General features: G+C 39.5%; 1 long non-coding RNA gene across 1 annotated transcript; it reads left to right on the top strand.

The window, feature by feature from the left end:
- The first annotated feature begins 102 nt into the window (after nt 1-102).
- LOC142602032 (uncharacterized) lies at nt 103-17,862 on the top strand. Its single transcript, XR_012835662.1, has 3 exons — nt 103-608; nt 6,124-6,375; nt 17,580-17,862. It is a non-coding gene; the product is annotated as an uncharacterized LOC142602032 (long non-coding RNA).
- Nucleotides 17,863-18,077: the final 215 nt, after the last annotated feature.

The following is an 18,077-nucleotide window of genomic DNA, read 5'->3' as shown; positions in this document are numbered from 1 at the left end:
CGGGACGGGCCGCGCCCTCCGCCGGGACGGGCCCGCCGCCCAGCGGGGTCGGGCCGGGCTGGGCCGAGCCAAGCTGAGCCGGGCCGCTCCGTTCCGCCACCAAACGGCAGCCGCGTCTCGACAGGCGGCAGGGGCCGACCCCGGCGCCGCGGTCCCCGGGTCGCCCAGCTTCGCCTCAGCCGCTTCTGGTCTCCCCACCTGGCCCAGTCAGCGGGCTGCGGTGCTGGGGGGGGGGAGGCTCTCCCCTCTCCTTCCCCCGTCACCCCTGTTGGGTAGCACCTCAAAGCTACCTTCATCCCACCTCGCCCGGTCCTCTGCGCCCTCCCGGACCGCAGGTGGAGGCAAATCCTGAGGAGAGCGGGGGTTTTGCCTAGCCGGCAGGCAGCACGGTCGCATTCTCCTGGGCAGGGTAGCGGCAGCTGCCCCGAGGACGGAAAGAAGCGCCAGGGGAGCGGGAGCTCCGGCCTGGCCCCGGCTCTTCTGCCTGGCCTCGGCCGGTCGCTCCGGTCAGCGCCGTGCCGCCGCCTCCAGCAGCTCCCGTAGATTTTGGGGAAAAAGCAAGGGACAGCTCTTACCCATCTCTTCTCTAAACCAGCTTCCAGTTTCAGGTACGGTCTGTGCTAAGGAGGAGCTCCCTGCCATCTAAAACCAGGATGAGTTACTCTTCCCAGCTCTCAGGATCAATGCAAGCCCCATCCATTTGCGCAAACAGGACTGATGGTAGGCAACGTTTAGTCTAAAAAGCCCATCCATAGTCTCCTTTTGGAAATCTGTGGAGGCAACGGAAATGTGACCTGTAAATGTTTTAGGTATCAACAAAGAAATTCTTAGGTATATATGGCACCTGTAAGGATGGCAGTGCTAAATGTATGTTTGTAAGTACCATGGTTGATCAAATTTACAACCTGTTTCTTTTCAAACGGCTTTTTTGACCAACACTGCAGTGTTGTTTCATTTTGATCAACTGTCCTATTAAGACCCATTTTACTATTGTCAGTTTGTTTCCCACCTGAGATTTGCACACACACGGTACTTTACTGTCTATATAATTTTTGAATCCGTTTGTTCTTTGGTGAATTTTCTTCTGAAATTGGTGCATTTTAATCTGCATCTTCTACAGACTACCAAATCTGTTGAAAATGTGAGCACTCTAGAATGAGATGATTACTAGTCCTACTTTGTAGACTTTATTCTTATGATGTGAGAAGTAGTAATCCTCTTCAACCTTACTCTTTGGCTTTGCTGTTGAAAATCGTACTTAATTTTGCCGTTGTCTGCAGTATTTCCTTAGGAATGAATCGGTTTCAGTACAGTAGTCTACCTTGGCTATGTTGTTTAGGGGTGTGACAGGCTGGTGCTTGGATATTTTGGAGTATGTATGTTTATACTCCCAGGTCAAAGCCTGCTGAGGCATTGTAACTCCTGCAAGCTTCCCATGATCCTGTGGCCCAGACAGCTATTCTGTATAGCATCTAGCACAGGGGGACTGTGAGGTCCATGTGTGAATCTGGTGCAGGAAGGGCATGTGAGGTCCAGGTGCCATCCTTAATGGCTGTCACAAATTCAAATGCAAGGCCAGAGACACATCAGGTAGCCGGTGGTAGTTTCTTTTCTGAGCACTGTAGTTCCTATTTCTCCCCTGTTGAAAAAAGCATACTAGAAGATCCTGCAGCCTCGCTTCATTGTTCAGATGATCCTCAAATGCGCTAAAGTGTTGTAAGTGTCATCAACTACTTTGAGTGCCTCTTCCCTACAGCTCACTGTGGCAAAGGCAGATCTGGCTCTGATGGCAGTAGAGGTGGTGAGTTGTCCACCTCTCTCCTGCCCTTGCCATATTTAATTATAGGGTCACATAATTGAGCATTTCACAACATGAGTCACATGATGGCATTTGCTTTCAAGGGAAAGAGTGGAAAAATGACAGCTCTATATGACCTTAGCTACTATACACTGTGTTACAGCTCTTCTGCAACTCTCAAAATAACCAAAGAGGAGAGGTAGCAGTAGTAATGCTGAGAATTATATATCTTTGGTTTTCTCATCTATATGAAATCTGGCGATATAGCTCATAGGTTGTGACTCGCCCACAGATCCACATCTTCTGTGCAGACATGGGCACAAGTTTTTCTTCAAAAAGAAAGATTACAGTATTGTTAAAAACTTGTAGGTTGCTGAGTCATTTCATTAGTGCATCAGCTACATTGAATACACCTTTGTAATTGGAATAGATGAGGACAGGACTTCTTCAGTACTGTGTCAGCCAGTCATATACAAATGCTATTTATAAAAGGATTCAGTGAAATCACATGATGCGATCCTGAGTACAACCTGGCCTGTTGTACTGACTGAAATGTCATGTATTTCATGATCATTCCAGATGGGAGAATTATTGTGCTGATGCCAGGGAGGGGAAAAGATTGTCCACAGCAGTCTGTTCTGTTTCCTGTGACCTGATACAGTGTGCATGCCTGGTTAAGCCAATCTATACATGCATAGTTGAAAAAAAACCTCTGGAAGTTTAGATTTCACTGCACCTGTACAGATCAGTTAAGCAGTACATGAACTGCAACATGAACTTGCAGGGGTAAAAATGAGTTTGCTGCACATGGCTACACTGTTAATGCATCTACCTACGTACAGGAAGAGGGAAAGGATGTCACTTTAACATCACATTATGAAAACCTCTCCCAGCTGCCCCCAAAGTACAACTGTAATGTTGCTTCTAATTACTCTGTATCACTACAGTATGAAGGGTGAATAGTAGTCTGTGTGTGGTCTCATGTATTGTATACTTGACCCTCCACTGAAACTGTTACCTTCTTTTCTTTCAGCTTACTACATTGTATAGATGGAATTCTGTTCTATTCGTTGGGAATAAGAATCATCCCTTTCATGAAGTTGTTACTGCTTTCTGCTTTTCTCCATCTGTGATTTAACTGGTCCTTTTTGAACAGCCAGCTATCCATTTATCTTTCTGCTCTTTAACACAAGCAATTACACGGTGCATATGTTTTCATTTAAAAAAATATCAAATACAAATATAAAATCAAATACAATTCTTTCAATCTTAGACAAGATATGTCTAAACAACAGACAATGTTCTATAAGGCAGTTTCTTTGACATAGATGGTGTTAGTTTTTAGGTCAAAGGTTTGGACCTAAAATTTGGTTCTGATATGTTTATGTAGAGAGAGAACACAGGTGATTACTACTGGTTTTGTGAGACAGATAGTGGAATATCATATCCAGGTCTGGGATCAGTATTTTGAAAAATAGGTTGCTTGGCAGTATAATCAATAGTATAGTGTATCTTGGCAAGGACAAAATAATAGGAATAAAGCAGAGAAAGAAGTAAGAAGCAGCAATCTCTGGAAGCTGGGTGGAAAGTGAAACTGGAAATAAAGCTCAAATTTTAACCATGACAATTAGTCAGTACAATGAATAAGCAAAGAAAGTGACAGACAAACTTTTGTAATGTTTTCAAATTCAAACTGAGAGTTTACTCACACACAAGCTTTTGAGCTCACTGCAGTGCTAACTTCTTTGTTTCCCAAGGTCAAAGTGGAAGATAATGGATTTTGTCTGTTAGTTATGTTCTTAATGAGATCCAAAAAAGGCAGGCAGGTTTTGTTGTCTGTGACAGCACAAACAAATTCAAAGATGTAAAGATAGTCATCTTTCTGTCTTCCTTCAAAGAAGTGTGTCTCTTCTGCCTCAGAAGGAAGGCATCATCTGTCCAGGAAGAAAGTGGGTTGGCATAAACCCCTTGTTCCTTAGGTCACTTCCACTTGTTCGCCTCTGCTGGACTCCATAAACTGTTCCACGCAGAGCAGGAACCTATGGAAGAAGATGTTCTCCAAGCCACTGCTGAAAATAACAACAGCTTTTCATACTTGAAAATTTACTTCCTCAACCTGCAACAACAGATCAAACGTAAAAGTAGGCAAAGACATTGTTGCTGAATCAGCCCAATATCCACTTTTGCATTCTACCACTAAAATTTTTCTGTTTCCCTTGTCTCACACATTCCTAAGCCACATACACCTCCAGGCTTACTGCTTTGATTAGGCACCCCAATGCCATTTTTTTAAACACTCCAGCTTCTTGGCATGTTGTCTTGCATCCAGAGCACGGTCCATTATAAGCTCCAGATCTCTTCCTGCTAAGTAATTATTTTGTTCCTATTTCTGTATATCTGAAGTTGATTACTCCTGCATAAGTATCCTTCATTACACATATCTGTATAGAAACCCTTCCTGCTTTTCCAGGCCGCTATACCAATTTGTTCAGATTATTTCAGTTTGAATCACAAGTGCTTCCATGGCATTTGGAGTCCATCTCCTTCTTGCATAATTGTCGTGATTTAGCCCGGGCTGGCAACTAAGTACCACGCAGCCACTCGCTCACTCCCCGCCCCGACAGGACAGGGGAGAGAATCAGAAGAGTGAGAGTGAGAACTCGTGGGTTGAGATAAAAACAGTTTAATAGGACAAACACAAAAAGGAAAATAATAATAATTATATACAATTATATACAATAATAATAATTACATACAAAACAAGTGATGAACAGCACAATTTCTTATCACCTGAAGTCAATGCCACGCAAGGCCCCCAGCTGCCCAGCTTCTCAGCCCACATGCATAAGCAAAACAAGACAAGGAATTCATTCACCACTTCCCATGGGCAGGCAGGTGTTCAGCCATCTCCAGGACAGCAGGGCTCCATCACATGTAACCCTTACTTGGGAAGACGAACGCCATCATTCCGAACACCCCTGCGCAAGACCCCCGGCTGCCGCACCAGGCCCCCAGTTGACACGTCTCTCAGCCCACCCCCCAGTTATATAGAGAGCATGATGTTACATGGTATGGAATATCCCTTTGGCCAGTTTGGGTCAGCTGCCCTGGCTGTGTCCCCTCCCAGCTTCTTGGGTGCCTCCCGCCTTCTCGTTGGCAGGGCAGTATGAGAAGCTGAAAAGTCCTTGACTGCTTGGCAACAACTAAAAACATCAGTGTGTTATCAACATTATTCTCATCCTAAATCCAAAAGCCAGCACTACACCAGCTGCCAGAAAGAAAATTAACTCTATCCCTGCTGAAACCAGGACAATAATCCACAAGTTTAAATGTACAGTCATCATTCAGGTTATTAGTAAAGGATTGAATTAAAAGGTAGTAAGTACAGACTCCCATGGAATTCCATCACACCCATAGTCTTTAGGTGTTTTTACCCAACTAATTTTGTGTCGCTTTATAATATTTTCTTCCCAGCTTGATTTACTGTTTGCTCAGAAGAATGGTTTATGAGACTGTGTCAAAAACTTCATCAGTCAAAATGCATCACACCTATTGCTTATGCTCTGTAATAGGAGGAAACTTGATTAGTTTGGCATGGTTTGTCTTTTACAACAAATCAGTGCTGGCCTGATCCTGATTTCACTGTTGCCTTCCAGTGTTTACATTTTTTAATTGTTCTAGACTACTGTCAATCATCAGTAATGCCCTAAATACTTTTTCTTCTACTTTGAATCTTCCAGTATCTCACCTGTCCACTAATCTTCAAAGGTAAGTATTTATCATTTTGTGATTGCTTCAGCAAGGTATTTAAATAACCTGATATTCTAGGTTAATCAGACACTGTTTGAAAAGTTATCTAAATACTCTGTAACTTCTTTTGCCCCCTACTGGGTTTATTTTTTCATTGTGATTAACAATGTTACTGCACCAGCCACTTGCTTGAAAAAAACGCATTATGGATGACAGCATTATCCAATATGTCTTTTCTGTGGCAGTGGATCAATATTTCCAGAAGTTACTTTTCATTATATTATGATCTGCAAAATGCAGATAATGTATTGTCTATTCCAACTAACAAACTTGAGCAGAAACCTCACATTTTACAAGGAGTAGCTCTGATGCCTGGATGTGGTTTACATATTCTTTATATATACTTAGATTTTGACACTGAACTTTCAGCCAAATCTGTTTATGTTAAGAATATGTGAACTTTTGCTGTTCCTACAGTTAAATACAGACTGTGCATTCTTACTGAGCAGCAAAACATGCTTTATTAAAGACAGGTCTACAAAAGTAAAAACATTTTATCTTTCTGCTGTTTTCAGATGCTGAATTGATGTTTAAAGTGGACTGCATGCTCCCATAACTTCTCTCCTGAAGCAGACACCATTGGGGAGGAAGCTCTTTGGTTCAAAAGGAGAGCATTGAAAAAAAAATTAGCCAAGGAAGAGGGAGGGAAAACAGACTGGTAAATACAATGGAATGAAATTTGGGAAGAAATGTGGAGTCTGTGATGGAAAATAAAAGGACACCAGAGTTGGAAATGCAAATGTCATTGGATCTGGGGTCAGTATTGTGTTAGATGCTGAACTGGTAAGTTAAATGGAACTGATATCTGAATTACTGGCAAAATAGTTTTACAGATAAGCTCCTGGGTATTTATTTGGAGAGAAGCAGCAGATGTTAGCTGGAGAACTGGTTAGGGATTTTCTTATGAGCTACTTATTTCCATGAGAAAATTATAACAGTTTAAGATCTAAATGATTGGTGTGAATACTATCAGTAAATCTCCCAAATTGTTTTGTTTGTTGTTTTGTTTTCATTGTGTTGGGGTTTTTTAATGTTTCCAATTGTTGAAATTGCTTGAGCATTTCTGAAAGGAAAGTTTTGGAGTATAATCTTCCATGTCTTTCTGCTAAATATTTTAAATAATCAGGACAAAACATTTAAAAACATTAAACTTAAAAATTCAAAGCTCAAGTTTAAAAATCTGAGACAACTCAATGTAGAATTTTTTATAAATGGATCACCAAAAAAATCAGATTATTTATTTTTTATGTTTTTCTAATATCTTTGGAATGGAAGTTAAACTCTGAGTTAGGCTGGCAAAACTGTTTTCTGCCTATGTAAGGCTATCTCTGGGCAAACTGACTATAGCAATCCAAGGTAGTTTAACATTAAAATAGAATTTGAAAGATTGCAAGATAAAGCTTTCTTATGTCAAACATCTGCATATTCTGTTTCATTTCTTTGAGCAAAAAGTATGCTGGTTTGGGAGGAAAGACCCTTTTTTTTGGTGTTTTTTTTCTCTGTGCTCCAAACTGACCTCACTATATTTGAAAAATTGTGGGATAGGACAGGCTCCATTTATCCCAAAGTATGCTTTGAGGATGTTTGTTATGGCTTGACGATAGAATAACTGATGCGTTCAGATAAGCATGAGTATCTTGGCATTGCTTGTGCATATTTGTGCAAATTGTCCTTAGTAGCTCTCTAGTTCTTAGGAGCACGGTCCTTCTGGAACAAGGTGGTCGTTGCTGCTTAAAAGTGCTATCTGAGAGACATGCTTCCCATTCTGACGATAGTAGAAATGAAGTAGTCATTGTACCTTAAAGGAAGACACAGCATAGCTTTTATTCAGAAATTTTGTAATGCTACTTCTTAGATGATTTCTGAATAATCTATTCTGTGTGAAGGATGCTTTTTTATTGTTTACGTAGCACTGTTTCACTAAACAGTCTCCTGTCACTGCCATATAATTCTACAGAATTCTGGGCTGTAGTGACCTGAAATTTCTAGGTCTGAGAGTCAGACATTGTAATAGTATATAACAGCCGTTTCCTCTTCAGAAATTATTACATGATTTTCATGATTTAGCTGTGGATAATTTTTAACAAGCAGCTAGTATGTTTCCTATATTTTGGTAATTTTCTTGAAAATAGTTTGATAATTCAGTTAGTAAAATATGTATGCTACTGAAAATCAGTATTTTAGTTAAATCTGTTTTTTATTATAGCAAAGTTCTTGGAGTACTGTTCACTTATTAATATATACAAGCATAACTGATTTACAAACTTTGTTCCTTTACACATCAGGAACCTGTTATATTGTTACTTAACACTAATATTTTTGTGGCTGCTGTCCAGGCCTCCATGTCATTTCCACTGAAATTCTTTGGCAGTTCAAAAAATAATCCAGGTCCTGGGAATGAGAGTACTGCCCATGCAGAATCAGATCCGTATGTTGTAATTTATGCATGAATTTGACCTGTTGGAATGGGTATCATACTATTTCTGTGAGCAGATATAGCCTAAAGAAAGAGGTATAAGCTGTTAACTATCCATCAACAGTTGTCTCTAAAGCTTATGGGACACGTCAAAGTAGAGAATGTTCAGAGTGGCCAAGGGTAAGCTAAGGATGGCAGAGTCTTATTTGGGATCTAAGCAACGTCTGATAGTATGGAAAGGATACAGGTTTACAGGCACGTTTAAAACTGAGCTAGAAATTTATCTAGGAGCTAGGTATTTCTGAAATGACTACTGACTTTTCAGCTTTGGTATTTAAAAAGATGCAAACTGATCATGTCAGACTGGTTAGTCCCACGACGACTAGTTTTACCATACTTTTATGTGGTTTGATATTTTTATCCACAAAATTTGGTGTGCAATATAATTTGAATAAATTAAATTATGGCTAACCTGAATTATTTATGATTGCTACATGAATACTAAGACCACATACAAGCCCAGGTAACACTTAGGTGGGGTTATTGAGACAATAGATATAAGACAATCAATAAACACCACTCCTCTATTCTTTTGTGTAAGTTTCCTTACTTGTAATGACTTAATGAGTTAAGAGAGACTGCCCATAGGAACAGGGAATCAATAGATTTCTTACCTAAATTGTCATTGATCTTTTAATGTTTATTGGAGTTGATTACTGCTGCTGCTTTGGTTTCACCGCATGAAACTGAAAAGCCAGAGCTAAGAATAACATTATGGGGAGTGTAGTATTTTACACAGAAGGGGAGAGATGAAGGAATGGAATAGTGCAGGGTATCCCAAGGAACCTGCAGGAGAGAGAAAGGTAAAAATGGAAAGAGGGAAGATTCACAGGAAAGGAATTTATTGCAAGGAGTACTACAATTGCGCATCACAGCTTCTTACTTGAAAATGTTTGGATTTAAAAATTTAACCTTAAAAATCCAGCAGGTTGGGTTTTAAAGTAATTAGAACTATATTTTCCTTTCATTTACAGTCATTGTCTTGCAATCTTAACTTCATCTTATCATAGCTTTTCAGTTTGGAATTCAAATTAAGAAACATTTCATTTCATTTTCATATGCAACAAATATAATATTATAATATTATAAAATTATAATATAAGACTGGTAAACCATGTAATCACATGCTACATACTAAAAGTTGTTCCATTGTGGTGGGTTGACCTTGGCTGGACGCCAGGTGCCCACCAAAGCCACTCTATCAACTCCCCTCCTCAGCAGGACAGTGGGGCAGAAAAATAAGATGGACAAAACTCATGGGTCAAGATAAAGGCAGTTTAATAAGCAAAGACAAAGCTCGCACATGGAAGCAAAGGAAAACAAAAGATTTATTCTCTACTTCCCATTGGCAGGCAATGTCCGGCCATTTCCTGGGAAGCAGGGCTTCAGTATGCGTAGCAGTTGCTCTGGAAGACAAACGTCATAAATAACAAATGCCCCCTCTTTCCTCCTCCTTTCTCTCAGCTTTTTATTGCTGAGCAGACATCATACGGTATAGAATATCCCTTAGTCAGGTTGGGTCAGCTGTCCTGGCTGTGTCCCCTCCCAAGATCTTGCCCGCCCCCAGCCTACTGATGATGATGGAATGTTGGCCAGAGGCTCTCAGTGCTCTGCCAGCACGGCTCAGCAGGAGCCAAAACCCTGGTTACCAGCACCTTGCTTGCTACCGGTACACAGCACAGCACTGTGGGGGTTGCTATGGGGAAAATCAACTCCACCTCAGCCAGACCCAATACATCCATACAAGCCTTGTAAATAACTTAATGAAAGTTCACTCTTACACCAATTGAATCATATGTTTATGTAGGATAACCTCATAGAACTAAATACACACAGGAAACAAAACCTCTGTTCCTGTGCCTTACTCCAAGATAGGAAAAATAACTGCACATAAAAAAGACTTATTTGCTGAATACTTCCTTAAGTAGTAAAAGAAAATGCCCTTTCATTTAACCCACACTTTAGGCTTAATCACAGGGGGGAAAAAAGTGTATCTTTTCCTGTCATAGTAGACAAACACCTCAACATGAAGCCCTACACAATGCTGCAGCATTGTCGTCCTGGGTTATGTAAACAAGCAAATCGTAAGATGGAGTAGGAAGACATTTCAAACAGATCAACTGTACTTGATTATGCTTAAATTTAATGGATCTTGACACAATGAAGCATGTGAAGAGAATCTTAAAAATAACTTGATTAAAAGAGTGGCTTTCAGGCATATAAGAGAATATAACAATGTGAAATTAGATAGAAATATAGATAGACGAACAGGAGAATATAAAAATAAACATAATTAAACTGATCTTGATCATGCTAAATATTATCAAGAATAAAAGATTATTTAGAAAAAAGATGACATTAAAAAAACTCTGAAAGTTGAAATCAGACTTACAGAAATAAATCACTTTTTTTTCATCTTTCCCTTGGAGTCTCTCAAAGCAAGTGGAGAAATTCATACATGGATCTCTTCCAAACATGAGTGGGTGAGTTTCTAAAAGATGTACATTTTGTACAACACATTATTAGGTTCAACAAGAAAGTATCTGGCTAACATTCTGGGTTTATGCTGTAAAGAAGTGGTAATATATTTGTCTCTGAAATCTCTCTTCTAGAGGTCTAAGGCAGATTTGTTTCTCATTTCGCAAGAACTTGTTATCAACAATCTTCTGCTAACTCCAGAACAATAAGAGAAAATTAGACAACTTCAGATGGTCTTCTTTCTGAGTATTAAGCTCTTAGGTGTGTATATCTTTCTAACCACCTATAACTCATTTTGCCTTTTAAATACAAGCCCCAAATATTTTAAAATTCTAAATATAGAACCCAGTCCTCTAATTGATTTTCCATAGGGAGCAAAACTAGCAAAGAGCTTCACTGGATTCTTTGTGAGCACAAGATCCAACTGTAGACTTGAAAATGCTTTGAGGATCACATCTCCTAGAGAAGGAATCATAAAAAGGAGCCTGTAAAGCCTAGAGAATTTTTCGTGCAAACTTAAACTGAGACAGAGTAACGAACTTAATCTGAATTTATGATTCTGAGAGGTGCTTTTTAGTTGTCACCTGAAGCAAGAACTTTGCGCCAGGCACCTACATTTCAAGAAGTATTTTAAGATGGCTTTTTCAGACAGAGATAATGCTGGACTAGCAACCAGTATAATCAGATCCTGAGATGGCATTGACCAGCTGCAGCATGCATTGATGAGAAGCATCATGCATAGCCATGTACCTGATGTCTTCATGTCCCTCAAACCTCTGGTGTTCATCAGTGACCAATTCTGGCTGTGCACTGCATTCACTCCCCTACATTCCTTTCTTTCATTTTTTTCCTAATAGCTGTACCATTTGTGAATGGGTAGTGGGACTATCTGCAGCTCTGCACCATGGAGACAGACAAAAGCAGAATAAGACTGGCCATTATTAGGATATAAAATATGTTCTGAGCTACTGGGAGGCCTTTGCCTGCACCAACCCCTGTTTGGTTTTGAGATAGGTACTTGGCTTTAAAGATAAACTTACACGGAATGTTTTCCTTCTGTCTAGAACAAATCAAGTCAAAAATACCATTTTGAGTATAGTGTTTATCCTCAAGGGGAAATTTGCTCTATATCATTCTCTGTATGACAGTTACTGGAGCAACTGCAATCTTCACCTGGAGGCTCAGCTCATAAGGCAAAGAATAGGCCTTCGTTGATGAGATTCTTCTGTGGGGTGCCAGGGCACGTATGTACAGAAAGAACAATGACAAAACTTTATCTCCTGATACAGGCTGCTCTACTCCTTCTCTTAGTAGGTACCCCCCTGAGTCAGACAGTTTCCTTTCTGTAGGTTGTAGGAGCTGGAACTGGTGTGTGAATGTCTACGGACAATCAGAAAATCTGGTCTTCAGGGTACCACCAGTGTCACTATATCTTAATAGTTTCACCACAGCTGTGTAGTAAAACATTAGAGGTGAAGAAAAGGTTGCTAAATATTTCACTTTAGGATCTCAAATTTTGTCCTGTTCAATTTTTAACCTGATTCTGAATAACTTCTGTCTAAAATAATTCTTCTTAGTCACTTAAAAAATGGAAAGACAACCCCATTTAAAATCTAATAATGCACCTGAGTCAAGAAGTGTATATCTGTAAATATATATTCCTAATACCAAAAACATAATGATGGAATGCTGCATTTGCAGAGAAATGATGCAACAGTGTATAGGGGTCAGTTGCACTGTCACAAGAAAATACTATTTATTTGTTAAAGATTATTTGTTTCGATGAGAAAACTATAGACAACTTTTCAGGATACAGCACAAAGATGAATTTAGCTTTTTCCTGAATTACTGATCATGACTAACAACAGTCTTCAACAACCTTTGTGATGTTAGCATTAGATTTCATGCGTTATGAAAGCAAAACACAAGACAGCTTCAGGAAGCTGCTCCAAAACTTCTAAAGAAAAGCCACTTCCTATTTTGGTTTAATTCAGCAACTGTTGAATTATTTGAACTGTACAGCTGGAAATGGATTTTTGCTTTCTGAAGGACTGTAAGTAGGACAATCTGAATATATGGATTCAAGCTTTCCTGTGACGTGGGCATGTGTTGGGTTTGCGTGGCAAGGTTTTGGTGGCAGGGGGAGGCTACAGAGGTGGCTTCTGTGAGAAGCTGCTAGAAGCTTCCCCTGTGTCTGATAGAGCCAATGCCAGCCGGCTCCAAGACGGACCCGCCGCTGGCCAAGGCCAAGCCAATCAGCGCCTCTGGGATAACATATTTAAGAAAGAGAAAAACAGCTAGAGAGAGCTTTTGCAGCCAGAGAGAGGAGTGAGAAGATGTAAGAAACTCTGCAGACACCAAGGTCAGTGCAGAAGGAGGGGCAGGAGGTGCTCCAGGCGCCGGAGCAGAGATCCCCCTGCAGCCCGTGGTGAAGACCATGATGAAGCAGGCTGTCCCCCTGCAGCCCATGGAGGGAGGATGAGGGGGTGTAGAGATTCCACCTGCAGCCCGTGGAGGACCCCACGCTGGAGCAGGTGGAGACACCTGAAGGAGGCTGTGGCCCATGGGAAGCCCAGGCTGGAGCAAGCTTCTGGCAGGACCTGTGAACCCGTGGAGAGAGGAGCCCACGCCAGAGCAGGTTTGCTGACAGGACTTGTGACCCCATGGGGGACCCACGCTGGAGCAGTTTGCTCCTGAAGGTCTGCACCCCATGGAGGAGACTCACGTTGGAGAAGGTCGTGAAGGACTGTCTCCCGTGAGAGGGACCCCACGCTGGAGCAGGGGAACGATGAGAGGAGTCCTCCCCCTGAGGATGAAGAAGCGGCAGAAACAACGTGTGATGAACTGACCGTAACCCCCACTCCCCGTCCCCCTGTGCCGCTGAGGGGGGCGGAGGTTGAAGCCAGGAGTGAAGTTGAGCCTGGGAAGATGGGAGGGGTGGGGGGAGGTGTTTTAAGATTTGGTTTTATTTCTCATTCCTCTACTCTGTTTTGCTTAGTAATAAATAAGATGAATTCCCTCTCTAAGGTCGGTCTGTTTTGCTCGTGACAATAATTAGTGAGTGATCTCTCCCTGTCCTTATCTCGACCCATAAGGTTTTTTTTATTGTACTTTTTCTCCCCTGTCTAGAGAAAGAGGGGAATGATAGAGTGGCTCTGGTGGGCACCTGGCCCTCAGCCAGGGTCAACCCACCATAGGGCAGATAACATATTTTTGTGATTTAATTCAGCCTATGTGCTATACATTTTTTAAAATATATACAATTTTTTAAAATACTGTTTGTCCCTTTGCAACCACATTATTTTCACATTGTAGTTATGGGTCAGGGTAAAGACTCATTTTTAGTATTTCTAAAAGTAAGAAAAAAGATCATTTTTCTTTGTGTTTTTCTACTTTGAAGAAGAATCTTTGCTAAGGACACAAATAATGGACTTCCACTGGCTACCTTGCGGGTATTAGAGTAGCAATGTATTTTAGAATTTTTTTAAGTGTTCACCCCATGCTATCTTAGTACCTTGCTGGTTTTGAAGTATATTTTTACAGCAGCTTTGCAAAACAGAACTCTCATTCCCATATTGAGAGTCATGGAATAAATCACATTTGTAATTCATGATACTTTCTGAAAACAAAGATATGCAGTCTTACTTTAAACTAGTATACATATAAGCTTTATACTTTGCAGTTAGCCAGCTACGGGGACACAATTTATTTAAAGCTTAATTTCATACCAATGCACTGTACTTTACAGCTGAGACAGTTGCTCATAAATTACGGACCACATTGGTTTGTGATAGAGCAGGGAATTGAATTCAAGTGTCACTAATATCAAACTAGCTCACTTGCCCCCCACCTGCCTCCTGCCAAGGAAGAACATGCTCTCCTCTGAGAGGAGAGTCTGCATGCACGTATGTTGGTGCTAACCTCCAGCTGCTTCTCTCAGTTCAGACTTCAGCACACAGCATTGCGGAGAGCACTTTATAAATATCCCGATAAATATCCCGATAAATGTGTTACAAGTTTTTAATAAATCTGATTTATTTGAAGAAATTTGATGAAGTAATAGTTTTAGGTAACTTTATATCTTTCTTTAAGACCCTGAGATGTGGAAGTCCTCACAGATGTAGCAAAGAGCAGAATTTGTTTAAAGCTTGACTCGTTAAAATCCTAGGTGGTCCTCTTTGGCTGGTCCATATTAATTGCAGCAATGACAGTTGGGGTCAGAGGATCATGGAACAGCCGGTCTGTATTACTTTGACCTAATCTCAGGTGATGTGGTCTAGGAAATAGTTAATTATAGTTATCAGCACTCCAGTGACTCACATCTTTAATATTAGGGTGATTGATCGTTATGCTTTGTAGGCCCTTGCAGCTGTTCATAAGCTTCTTTCTCTGTATTCACCAGAATAGTCAAATACATTCAGTAAAGTTTCATAAATTATGTGATTCTTTAACCAGCAATGCAGTATCGTGAAGTAAGCAAATATCTTACTGGTCCAAAGCTGTACTGGAAACTGTTTAGGAACTGTGGAGGGAAGAGAGGAGCAAGTGATCAGGAAACACTTTTCTCATTTCAACCAATTCCCCACCCCCCCCACCCCCCCCCTCGAGGCATTTCAGTTAAAGTTTCAAATGTTACCTCTTTAGACATTTTGCATAGACAAAACATACAAACCATGAACTGAAAAAAATCAGCTATTAATATATCTAAGGATTTGAAGTACATTTAAAATACAGCACTTCATTAAACTGAATCAGTAGTTGGTAGATTACATACGTGCTTTCCAATGAAAAATCATCTGTTTTTCCAAAAGCCAAAACAATTCAGTGTGGAATGCCAAATATTATATTCATTGCAAATATTTATGTTAATTCAAGAGGATGTGAACAGTGTGCAGAAGTCGGGAAATTGAATTTTGTGTTTTTCACAGCAACTGTCACTTAACTGCATTGCAGCCACAGCAGCATATACTCACAGCATTGTTCTAATAAAATTTTACATCTCTACAAAAGGGCTCAATGCCAACAACTGTGAGAACCTGCATTTTGAATTTCCTGAGTCTGGCATATTTAATTTTTCATCTATAACACTAGATTAAATTAAATCTTTATGTTGAATATATGGCAAGAAGCTGGATTAAGCTCTGATTTCTGTAGTTAGCACTCACAAAGTGCTTCTTGAAATAAGATCACTTGGATCGTTTATCCTGTATACCATTCATGAAGATAGATGTTCAACATTTCCGCCAGAACTCTTCGTCAAAAGTTTATTCTGCCTGGGATAAAGTTCAGCTGTTGTAACTGAAGTGTTTCGTGGCAAAGGTCTGAGCCTGCTTGCCTTATTCCTTTCAGGAATACAATAAAACATATTTGGAGAGACAGGAATCCCATGATGTTCATGAACATTATCCCACAGATTACTATTTGCAGAAGAGAGACAGGGTTTATGAACATTTTGAAGATGTATTTTCAAAGTATTAGCTGGGTCTATAGAATTATTATTTCTTTTTGCATTCAGTGACTGTTTTTAAGTCTCGCTTCATTTTATTAAAACTTTGAAAGCTCTACATAAATATTTGAAAGAGACTTCAAAAATATTTCTTAAATATATTTTAAACTTTAAATAAACATTTTTTTCATTCATATGCATGCATATTCTGTTCCTTTTCCATAGCGCTGTGTATTTTTAATGACAAAAATGTTCACAGAAAATCAATAAACTTCAACAATCACAGCCATATATGCATGTAACATAAATTACAATAAATTAATCCTATTAGGGTTTATGTCAGATATCACACTTAAGCAAGAAATTTGGACAGCAAATTTTAATATCTGTTCATGATAAACAGTAGTTTAAAAAAGTAGTTTGAAACAAATCATTAGGTGATCTTGGCTGAAGAATGGATTGGACTTAACTGTAATCTGCTTAAAGACATTTCCACAGACAGAAAACTTTCTGTAAAAGAAAAAAAAAAAGAATAATTTCATAAATTTCAGCATATGCTTCTGAATGCATCTTAACTAAGGCCTTTGAGATCTTGTAAATATTCTACATTTGAAAACAGCTTTTATACCAATGTGATTCTTCTCTAATGAGTTTCTGGTATTTGTGAATATTGTACAGTTTTGATATTAAAAACTTCTAAAACATTCTTTCTGGATGCAATTGACCTTTTTTCTAATTCAAATATACATACTGCAAAGAACAGCCTACTCAGGGTAGCATTTGTCTGGCAATTTGTCCTCCTTTAAATTTACTGCTTAATTTGCAGTGAATTAAACATCAGAGACATAGAATAAAAGGCAGATCCACGATGTTTCCTGAACAAAGTTTGATAAATGGATTGCTTTGCATGAAAAATCTTCATAATACTGGTGTAGTTCTGCCTTGGGGAAAACGGTGGTTAGGAATAAGAAGACATGATAATGAAGGCCAGTCAGTCATCTGTTTTGCAACACTCAGCTCTTTATTGCATGCAGTTCTTAATTAACAGACCAGGGACTTTTTAATTCTTTCTGATTACAACCTGACCGAACCAGAATATACAAATTGTGATCTGGCTAGTTCTGAAACATAATAAAATTTTCAGCATTGAAACATATGGACTGACAAATCATTCCATTAGAAATACTCAACTATGTCACATACCAGGCTCTGACACTTGAGACTCTATAATAGACACAGGAGAATTTGTTAGTGTGCATCGTTCCAAGAATTGCCTTAATGTAAGACAAGGCATGGCAGCTGGATGTAACTATCCTGGAAAAATTGGGAATTAAATTAGCCACTATGAGGTGAAGACGAATTTAATAGGTTAGTTTATGTGCAAAACCTGCAGATTCCAGGTTTATGTCAGAGTGCTATGACCTACAGACAATTTATTGGACTCTAATATAAGAAGAGAAATAGTTTCATTTACTTTATTTTACAAGCAATTAATTCAAAATTAAAAGTATTATTTTCTCTTCCTTCTGCTACATGCCTTCTTACCAGGATCACCTCCCTAGTTAGAGTAGTTCTGGTCAGTACTGAAGAAACAGTTAAGACAATGTATGTTCCACAACAGTAAAGGATCCATGGTGATGTGATGATTAAGGCAAGTAAGCTTTCCGTTGTCAAAAGAATAAATGCATGGCCAGGATCTTCTCTGGTGATTGTAACATCATCACTTCAAATGTACACTCCTTTCTTCATTCTGTTATCTTTCTTTCATATGAAAAAAACATTGAAATCTTTCAGCAGGACTGAGAATGTTTGTTCTCGTTTGATGCTCACATTTAAAATTTCAGTCTTTGTAATATAACGAAAATAATTATTTTGCTTTTCTTCCTTTTAAAATTGTCTCTATTCTGAAAAAAAGATTGACAGTGACTTCAGGAACAATTTGATTAATAAGCTCTCAGATATCTAAGTCCGTGTACATTAAGCTAGTTTGTCTTTAACTTTTTGCTTCAGTGTTCCTTCTCTGTTCCATTCCTATCGAAAAGTCATCCAAACCCCTGTATCTGGTCCAT

Source organism: Balearica regulorum, chromosome 5 (assembly GCF_011004875.1).
Source record: "Balearica regulorum gibbericeps isolate bBalReg1 chromosome 5, bBalReg1.pri, whole genome shotgun sequence".
Taxonomy (NCBI): Eukaryota; Metazoa; Chordata; class Aves; order Gruiformes; family Gruidae; genus Balearica; species Balearica regulorum.
This window is presented reverse-complemented; position numbering and strand designations above follow the sequence as displayed.